We start from the raw sequence: 9516 nt of genomic DNA on the forward strand, positions 1-9516 counted from the left end.
ATTTTAGTGAATAATATGCTGATAATGCGACTAATGTGGCTATCTCTTCCACAATGGTGCTTCTCTTTTTACCTGTCTGCAAAAATTGCATGGTTTTAGGAGATGAAAAAAATAAAGTCTTGTATTAATGTAGGTAAGTATATAATCTTGAAGGAAATGGTTAAAAATAAACATAATGCTTAATATTTAATGAAAAGTAGCTTTAAAATATCATTTGACAGAAATAAATATAAAAAAAACATTAATTAGAAGAAGAAATGGCAATATAATTATCTAAACTTGTTTGACAGAATTAATTTAAGCATGAAAGATGAGAACCTGTGCTATGAGTCTCACGGCACCAGTTTCCCTTCAGCAAGCAAATATTGGAAAGTGAAAGAAATGGAAGACGAAAGGAGGCGCCGAGTGAGTTTAACCTTTTCAGTCAAACTTATATATTAGGCTAGGTACAAAACTATATATTTTCACATATGTTAGGCTAGGTACCTAACATACTTGTTAAGAGAATTCCAACCACTTCGCACGAAGCCAATTGCTTCTTCTAATTTGAAGATGCCTTCCTTCCAAAAATTCCAACAATTGGAAACAAAGTATGTAAGTTTCAAATGAGAGTATAATAACAAATTCTAACATTTTGTTTAGTTGGAAACAAAGATGCAAGTGAGAGTATGATTAACCTTATGTAAATGATATTCTCTTTCTTTACTCTATCATAGAAGCTTTCTTTGTTTTGTCTTGAGGAATTGTTTTGTGCATCTCGAACAACAATACTTTGGTACTTTGCATGCCTTTTGTTATGTCAGATCTGAAAGAAGACAGAAAATAGTGTTACTCATTAAAAGATTAATATATTAATACACTTTAGCAAATGATATTGTAGATGTTTGAGTTGTCTTAATGAAAATCAAAATCACAAAATTATGTAAGATCAAACTGGACTCACCTACAACCTGCAAGCTCACCACCTTTTATCATCATCATTGCATCACAATACCTAACAACACAATACATGAATCAATGTCCAGAAAAAATGTTAAATTAATTAAAATGGGTGTCAAATCCACCAAGACTTTTAGCCATAACTTAGAATAGAATAGGTGCTGATAAAAAAACTTAGAATAGACTGAAACAATAAGACATGTGAAATAAATAAAAAGTCCACTTTCAAATTAAAAACAGATTAATCTAACTTAAAAGTACTAATTACACAAAAACAATTTTCACACGAACAATACTATATGAGTTTGTAATATAAAAGTAGATGTTAGAAAATAATTTTAGTGAATAATATGCTGATAATGCGACTAATGTGGCTATCTCTTCCACAATGGTGCTTCTCTTTTTACCTGTCTGCAAAAATTGCATGGTTTTAGGAGATGAAAAAAATAAAGTCTTGTATTAATGTAGGTAAGTATATAATCTTGAAGGAAATGGTTAAAAATAAACATAATGCTTAATATTAAATGAAAAGTAGCTTTAAAATATCATTTGACAGAAATAAATATAAAAAAAAACATTAATTAGAAGAAGAAATGGCAATATAATTATCTAAACTTGTTTGACAGAATTAATTTAAGCATGAAAGATGAGAACCTGTGCTATGAGTCTCACGGCACCAGTTTCCCTTCAGCAAGCAAATATTGGAAAGTGAAAGAAATGGAAGACGAAAGGAGGCGCCGAGTGAGTTTAACCTTTTCAGTCAAACTTATATATTAGGCTAGGTACAAAACTATATATTTTCACATATGTTAGGCTAGGTACCTAACATACTTGTTAAGAGAATTCCAACCACTTCGCACGAAGCCAATTGCTTCTTCTAATTTGAAGATGCCTTCCTTCCAAAAATTCCAACAATTGGAAACAAAGTATGTAAGTTTCAAATGAGAGTATAATAACAAATTCTAACATTTTGTTTAGTTGGAAACAAAGATGCAAGTGAGAGTATGATTAACCTTGTGTAAATGATATTCTCTTTCTTTACTCTATCATAGAAGTTTTCTTTGTTTTGTCTTGAGGAATTGTTTGGTGCATCTCGAACAACAATACTTTGGTACTTTGCATGCCTTTTGTTATGTCAGATCTGAAAGAAGATAGAAAATAGTGTTACTCATTAAAAGATTAATATATTAAAACACTTTAGCAAATGATATTGTAGATGTTTGAGTTGTCTTAATGAAAATCAAAATCACAAAATTATGTAAGATCAAACTGGACTCACCTACAACCTGCAAGCTCACCACCTTTTATCATCATCATTGCATCACAATACCTAACAACACAATACATGAATCAATGTCCAGAAAAAATGTTAAATTAATTAAAATGGGTGTCCAATCCACCAAGACTTTTAGCCATAACTTAGAATAGAATAGGTGCTGATAAAAAAACTTAGAATAGACTGAAACAATAAGACATGTGAAATAAATAAAAAGTCCACTTTCAAATTAAAAACAGATTAATCTAACTTAAAAGTACTAATTACACAAAAACAATTTTCACACGAACAATACTATATGAGTTTGTATTATAAAAGTAGATGTTAGAAAACAATTTTAGTGAATAATATGCTGATAATGCGACTAATGTGGCTATCTCTTCCACAATGGTGCTTCTCTTTTTACCTGTCTGCAAAAATTGCATGGTTTTAGGAGATGAAAAAAATAAAGTCTTGTATTAATGTAGGTAAGTATATAATCTTGAAGGAAATGGTTAAAAATAAACATAATGCTTAATATTAAATGAAAAGTAGCTTTAAAATATCATTTGACAGAAATAAATATAAAAAAAAACATTAATTAGAAGAAGAAATTGCAATATAATTATCTAAACTTGTTTGACAGAATTAATTTAAGCATGAAAAATGAGAACCTGTGCTGTGAGTGTCACGACACTAGTTTCCCTTCAACAAGCAAATATTGGAAAGTGAAAGAAATGGAAGACGAAAGGAGGCGCCGAGTGAGTTTAACCTTTTAGGTCAAACTTATATATTAGGCTAGGTACAAAACTATATATTTTCACATATGTTAGGCTAGGTACCTAACATACTTGTTAGGAGAATTCCAACCATTTCTCACGAAGCCAATTGCTTCTTCTAATTTGAAGATGCCTTCCTTCCAAAAATTCCAACAATTGGAAACAAAGTACGTAAGTTTCAAATGAGAGTATAATAACAAATTCTAACATTTTGTTTAGTTGGAAATAAAGATGCAAGTGAGAGTATGATTAACCTTGTGTAAATGATATTCTCTTTCTTTACTCTATCATAGAAGCTTTCTTTGTTTTGCCTTGAGGAATTGTTTGGTGCATCTCGAGCAACAATACTTTGGTACTTTGCATGCCTTTTGTTATGTCAGATCTGAAAGAAGACAGAAAATAGTGTTACTCATTAAAAGATTAATATATTAAAACACTTTAGCAAATGATATTGTAGATGTTTGAGTTGTCTTAATGAAAATCAAAATCACAAAATTATGTAAGATCAAACTGGACTCACCTACAACCTGCAAGCTCACCACCTTTTATCATCATCATTGCATCACAATACCTAACAACACAATACATGAATCAATGTCCAGAAAAAATGTTAAATTAATTAAAATGGGTGTCAAATCCACCAAGACATTTAGCCATAACTTAGAATAGAATAGGTGCTGATAAAAAAACTTAGAATAGACTGAAACAATAAGACATGTGAAATAAATAAAAAGTCCACTTTCAAATTAAAAACAGATTAATCTAACTTAAAAGAACTAATTACACAAAAACAATTTTCACACGAACAATACTATATGAGTTTGTAATATAAAAGTAGATGTTAGAAAATAATTTTAGTGAATAATATGCTGATAATGCGACTAATGTGGCTATCTCTTCCACAATGGTGCTTCTCTTTTTACCTGTCTGCAAAAATTGCATGGTTTTAGGAGATGAAAAAAATAAAGTCTTGTATTAATGTAGGTAAGTATATAATCTTGAAGGAAATGGTTAAAAATAAACATAATGCTTAATATTAAATGAAAAGTAGCTTTAAAATATCATTTGACAGAAATAAATATAAAAAAAAAACATTAATTAGAAGAAGAAATTGCAATATAATTATCTAAACTTGTTTGACAGAATTAATTTAAGCATGAAAAATGAGAACCTGTGCTGTGAGTGTCACGACACTAGTTTCCCTTCAACAAGCAAATATTGGAAAGTGAAAGAAATGGAAGACGAAAGGAGGCGCCGAGTGAGTTTAACCTTTTAGGTCAAACTTATATATTAGGCTAGGTACAAAACTATATATTTTCACATATGTTAGGCTAGGTACCTAACATACTTGTTAGGAGAATTCCAACCATTTCTCACGAAGCCAATTGCTTCTTCTAATTTGAAGATGCCTTCCTTCCAAAAATTCCAACAATTGGAAACAAAGTACGTAAGTTTCAAATGAGAGTATAATAACAAATTCTAACATTTTGTTTAGTTGGAAATAAAGATGCAAGTGAGAGTATGATTAACCTTGTGTAAATGATATTCTCTTTCTTTACTCTATCATAGAAGCTTTCTTTGTTTTGCCTTGAGGAATTGTTTGGTGCAACTCGAGCAACAATACTTTGGTACTTTGCATGCCTTTTGTTATGTCAGATCTGAAAGAAGACAGAAAATAGTGTTACTCATTAAAAGATTAATATATTAAAACACTTTAGCAAATGATATTGTAGATGTTTGAGTTGTCTTAATGAAAATCAAAATCACAAAATTATGTAAGATCAAACTGGACTCACCTACAACCTGCAAGCTCACCACCTTTTATCATCATCATTGCATCACAATACCTAACAAAACAATACATGAATCAATGTCCAGAAAAAATGTTCAATTAATTAAAATCGGTGTCAAATCCACCAAGACTTTTAGCCATAACTTAGAATAGAATAGGTGCTGATAAAAAAAACATAGAATAGACTGAAACAATAAGACATGTGAAATAAATAAAAAGTCCATTTTCAAATTAAAAATAGATTAATCTAACTTAAAAGTTCTAATTACACAAAAACAATTTTCATACGAACAATACTATATGAGTTTGTAATATAGAAGTAGATGTTAGAAAATAATTTTAGTGAATAATATGCTGATAATGCGACTAATGTGGCTATCTCTTCCACAATGGTGCTTCTCTTTTTACCTGTCTGCAAAAATTGCATGGTTTTAGGAGATGAAAAAAATAAAGTCTTGTATTAATGTAGGTAAGTATATAATCTTGAAGGAAATGGTTAAAAATAAACATAATGCTTAATATTAAATGAAAAGTAGCTTTAAAATATCATTTGACAGAAATAAATATAAAAAAAACATTAATTAGAAGAAGAAATGGCAATATAATTATCTAAACTTGTTTGACATAATTAATTTAAGCATGAAAGATGAGAACCTGTGCTATGAGTCTCACGGCACCAGTTTCCCTTCAGCAAGCAAATATTGGAAAGTGAAAGAAATGGAAGACGAAAGGAGGCGCCGAGTGAGTTTAACCTTTTAGGTCAAATTATATATTAGGCTAGGTACAAAACTATATATTTTCACATATGTTAGGCTAGGTACCTAACATACTTGTTAAGAGAATTCCAACCACTTCGCACGAAGCCAATTGCTTCTTCTAATTTGAAGATGCCTTCCTTCCAAAAATTCCAACAATTGGAAACAAAGTATGTAAGTTTCAAATGAGAGTATAATAACAAATTCTAACATTTTGTTTAGTTGGAAACAAAGATGCAAGTGAGAGTATGATTAACCTTGTGTAAATGATATTCTCTTTCTTTACTCTATCATAGAAGTTTTCTTTGTTTTGTCTTGAGGAATTGTTTGGTGCATCTCGAACAACAATACTTTGGTACTTTGCATGCCTTTTGTTATGTCAGATCTGAAAGAAGACAGAAAATAGTGTTACTCATTAAAAGATTAATATATTAAAACACTTTAGCAAATGATATTGTAGATGTTTGAGTTGTCTTAATGAAAATCAAAATCACAAAATTATGTAAGATCAAACTGGACTCACCTACAACCTGCAAGCTCACCACCTTTTATCATCATCATTGCATCACAATACCTAACAAAACAATACATGAATCAATGTCCAGAAAAAATGTTAAATTAATTAAAATGGGTGTCAAATCCACCAAGACTTTTAGCCATAACTTAGAATAGAATAGGTGCTGATAAAAAAAACATAGAATAGACTGAAACAATAAGACATGTGAAATAAATAAAAAGTCCACTTTCAAATTAAAAACAGATTAATCTAACTTAAAAGTACTGATTACACAAAAACAATTTTCACACGAACAATACTATAAAAGTAGATGTTAGAAAATAATTTTAGTGAATAATATGCTGATAATGCGACTAATGTGGCTATCTCTTCCACAATGGTGCTTCTCTTTTTACCTGTCTGCAAAAATTGCATGGTTTTAGGAGATGAAAAAAATAAAGTCTTGTATTAATGTAGGTAAGTTTATGATCTTGAAGGAAATGGTTAAAAATAAACATAATGCTTAATATTAAATGAAAAGTAGCTTTAAAATATCATTTGACAGAGATAAATACAAAAAAAAAACATTAATTAGAAGAAGAAATGGCAATATAATTATCTAAACTTGTTTGACAGAATTAATTTAAGCATGAAAGATGAGAACTTGTGCTATGAGTCTCACGGCACCAGTTTCCCTTCAGCAAGCAAATATTGGAAAGTGAAAGAAATGGAAGACGAAAGGAGGCGCCGAGTGAGTTTAACCTTTTAGGTCAAACTTATATATTAGGCTAGGTACAAAACTATATATTTTCACATATGTTAGGCTAGGTACGTAACATACTTGTTAAGAGAATTCCAACCACTTCGCACGAAGCCAATTGCTTCTTCTAATTTGAAGACGCCTTCCTTCCAAAAATTCCAACAATTGGAAACAAAGTATGTAAGTTTCAAATGAGAGTATAATAACAAATTCTAACATTTTGTTTAGTTGGAAACAAAGATGCAAGTGAGAGTATGATTAACCTTGTGTAAATGATATTCTCTTTCTTTACTCTATCATAGAAGCTTTCTTTGTTTTTTCTTGAGGAATTGTTTGGTGCATCTCGAACAACAATACTTTGGTACTTTGCATGTCTTTTGTTATGTCAGATCTGAAAGAAGACAGAAAATAGTGTTACTCATTAAAAGATTAATATATTAAAACACTTTAGCAAAGGATATTGTAGATATTTGAGTTGTCTTAATGAAAATCAAAATCCCAAAATTATGTAAGATCAAATTGGACTCACCTACAACCTGCAAGCTCACCACCTTTTATCATCATCATTGCATCACAATACCTAACAACACAATACATGAATCAATGTCCAGAAACAATGTTAAATTAATTAAAATGGGTGTCAAATCCACCAAGACTTTTAACCATAACTTAGAATAGAATAGGTGCTGATAAAAAAAACTTAGAATAGACTGAAACAATAAGACATGTGAAATAAATAAAAAGTCCACTTTCAAATTAAAAACAGATTAATCTAACTTAAAAGTACTAATTACACAAAAACAATTTTCACACGAACAATACTATATGAGTTTGTAATATAAAAGTAGATGTTAGAAAATAATTTTAGTGAATAATATGCTGATAATGCGACTAATGTGGCTATCTCTTCCACAATGGTGCTTCTCTTTTCACCTGTCTGCAAAAATTGCATGGTTTTAGGAGATGAAAAAAATAAAGTCTTGTATTAATGTAGGTAATTATATAATCTTGAAGGAAATGGTTAAAATTAAACATAATGCTTAATATTAAATGAAAAGTACCTTTAAAATATCATTTGACAGAAATAAATGTAAAAAAAAAACATTAATTAGAAGAAGAAATGGCAATATAATTATCTAAACTTGTTTGACAGAATTAATTTAAGCATGAAAGATGAGAACCTGTGCTATGAGTCTCACGGCACCAGTTTCCCTTCAGCAAGCAAATATTGGAAAGTGAAAGAAATGGAAGACGAAAGGAGGCGCCGAGTGAGTTTAACCTTTTAGGTCAAACTTATATATTAGGCTAGGTACAAAACTATATATTTTCACATATGTTAGGCTAGGTACCTAACATACTTGTTAAGAGAATTCCAACCACTTCGCACGAAGCCAATTGCTTCTTCTAATTTGAAGATGCCTTCCTTCCAAAAATTCCAACAATTGGAAACAAAGTATGTAAGTTTCAAATGAGAGTATAATAACAAATTCTAACATTTTGTTTAGTTGGAAACAAAGATGCAAGTGAGAGTATGATTAACCTTGTGTAAATGATATTCTCTTTCTTTACTCTATCATAGAAGCTTTCTTTGTTTTGTCTTGAGGAATTGTTTGGTGCATCTCGAACAACAATACTTTGGTACTTTGCATGCCTTTTGTTATGTCAGATCTGAAAGAAGACAGAAAATAGTGTTACTCATTAAAAGATTAATATATTAAAACACTTTAGCAAATGATATTGTAGATGTTTGAGTTGTCTTAATGAAAATCAAAATCACAAAATTATGTAAGATCAAACTGGACTCACCTACAACCTGCAAGCTCACCACCTTTTATCATCATCATTGCATCACAATACCTAACAACACAATACATGAATCAATGTCCTGAAAAAATGTTAAATTAATTAAAATGGGTGTCAAATCCACCAAGACTTTTAGCCATAACTTAGAATAGAATAGGTGCTGATAAAAAAAACATAGAATAGACTGAAACAATAAGACATGTGAAATAAATAAAAAGTCCACTTTCAAATTAAAAACAGATTAATCTAACTTAAAAGTACTAATTACACAAAAACAATTTTCACACGAACAATACTATATGAGTTTGTAATATAAAAGTAGATGTTAGAAAATAATTTTAGTGAATAATATGCTGATAATGCGACTAATGTGGCTATCTCTTTCACAATGGTGCTTCTCTTTTTACCTTTCTGCAAAAATTGCATGGTTTTAGGAGATGAAAAAAATAAAGTCTTGTATTAATGTAGGTAAGTATATAATCTTGAAGGAAATGGTTAAAAATAAACATAATGCTTAATATTAAATGAAAAGTAGCTTGAAAATATCATTTGACATAAATAAATATAAAAAAAAAACATTAATTAGAAGAAGAAATGGCAATATAATTATCTAAACTTGTTTGACAGAATTAATTTAAGCATGAAAGATGAGAACCTGTGCTATGAGTCTCACGGCACCAGTTTCCCTTCAGCAAGCAAATATTGGAAAGTGAAAGAAGTGGAAGACGAAAGGAGGCGCCGAGTGAGTTTAGCCATTTAGGTCAAACTTATATAGCCAAATATGATGACCCACATTGAAAATAAATCTATCATTATTTAATTATTTTTATTAAATAATAATACTAAGTTAAATTATTGGAAGGTGCAGATAGATTATGACGTAATATTGTTTTAAAATATGTATAAATATACAAACAATGTCTAACATTTGAATAAA

The 9516-nt window shown here is 29.7% G+C and overlaps 2 long non-coding RNA genes across 2 annotated transcripts; both read right to left on the reverse strand.

The window, feature by feature from the left end:
- Positions 1 to 4502: 4502 nt before the first annotated feature.
- LOC137819411 (uncharacterized) lies at positions 4503 to 5555 on the reverse strand. Its single transcript, XR_011082289.1, has 3 exons — positions 5420 to 5555; positions 4770 to 4820; positions 4503 to 4631 (listed from the first exon to the last, which is right to left on the reverse strand). It is a non-coding gene; the product is annotated as an uncharacterized lncRNA (long non-coding RNA).
- Positions 5556 to 7305: 1750 nt separating this feature from the next.
- Positions 7306 to 8654, reverse strand: LOC137819723 (uncharacterized). Its single transcript, XR_011082384.1, has 4 exons — positions 8583 to 8654; positions 8317 to 8444; positions 7958 to 8195; positions 7306 to 7356 (listed from the first exon to the last, which is right to left on the reverse strand). It is a non-coding gene; the product is annotated as an uncharacterized lncRNA (long non-coding RNA).
- Between the last annotated feature and the right edge of the window lie 862 nt (positions 8655 to 9516).

This window comes from Phaseolus vulgaris, chromosome 10 (genome assembly GCF_000499845.2).
Source record: "Phaseolus vulgaris cultivar G19833 chromosome 10, P. vulgaris v2.0, whole genome shotgun sequence".
Lineage (NCBI taxonomy): Eukaryota > Viridiplantae > Streptophyta > Magnoliopsida > Fabales > Fabaceae > Phaseolus > Phaseolus vulgaris.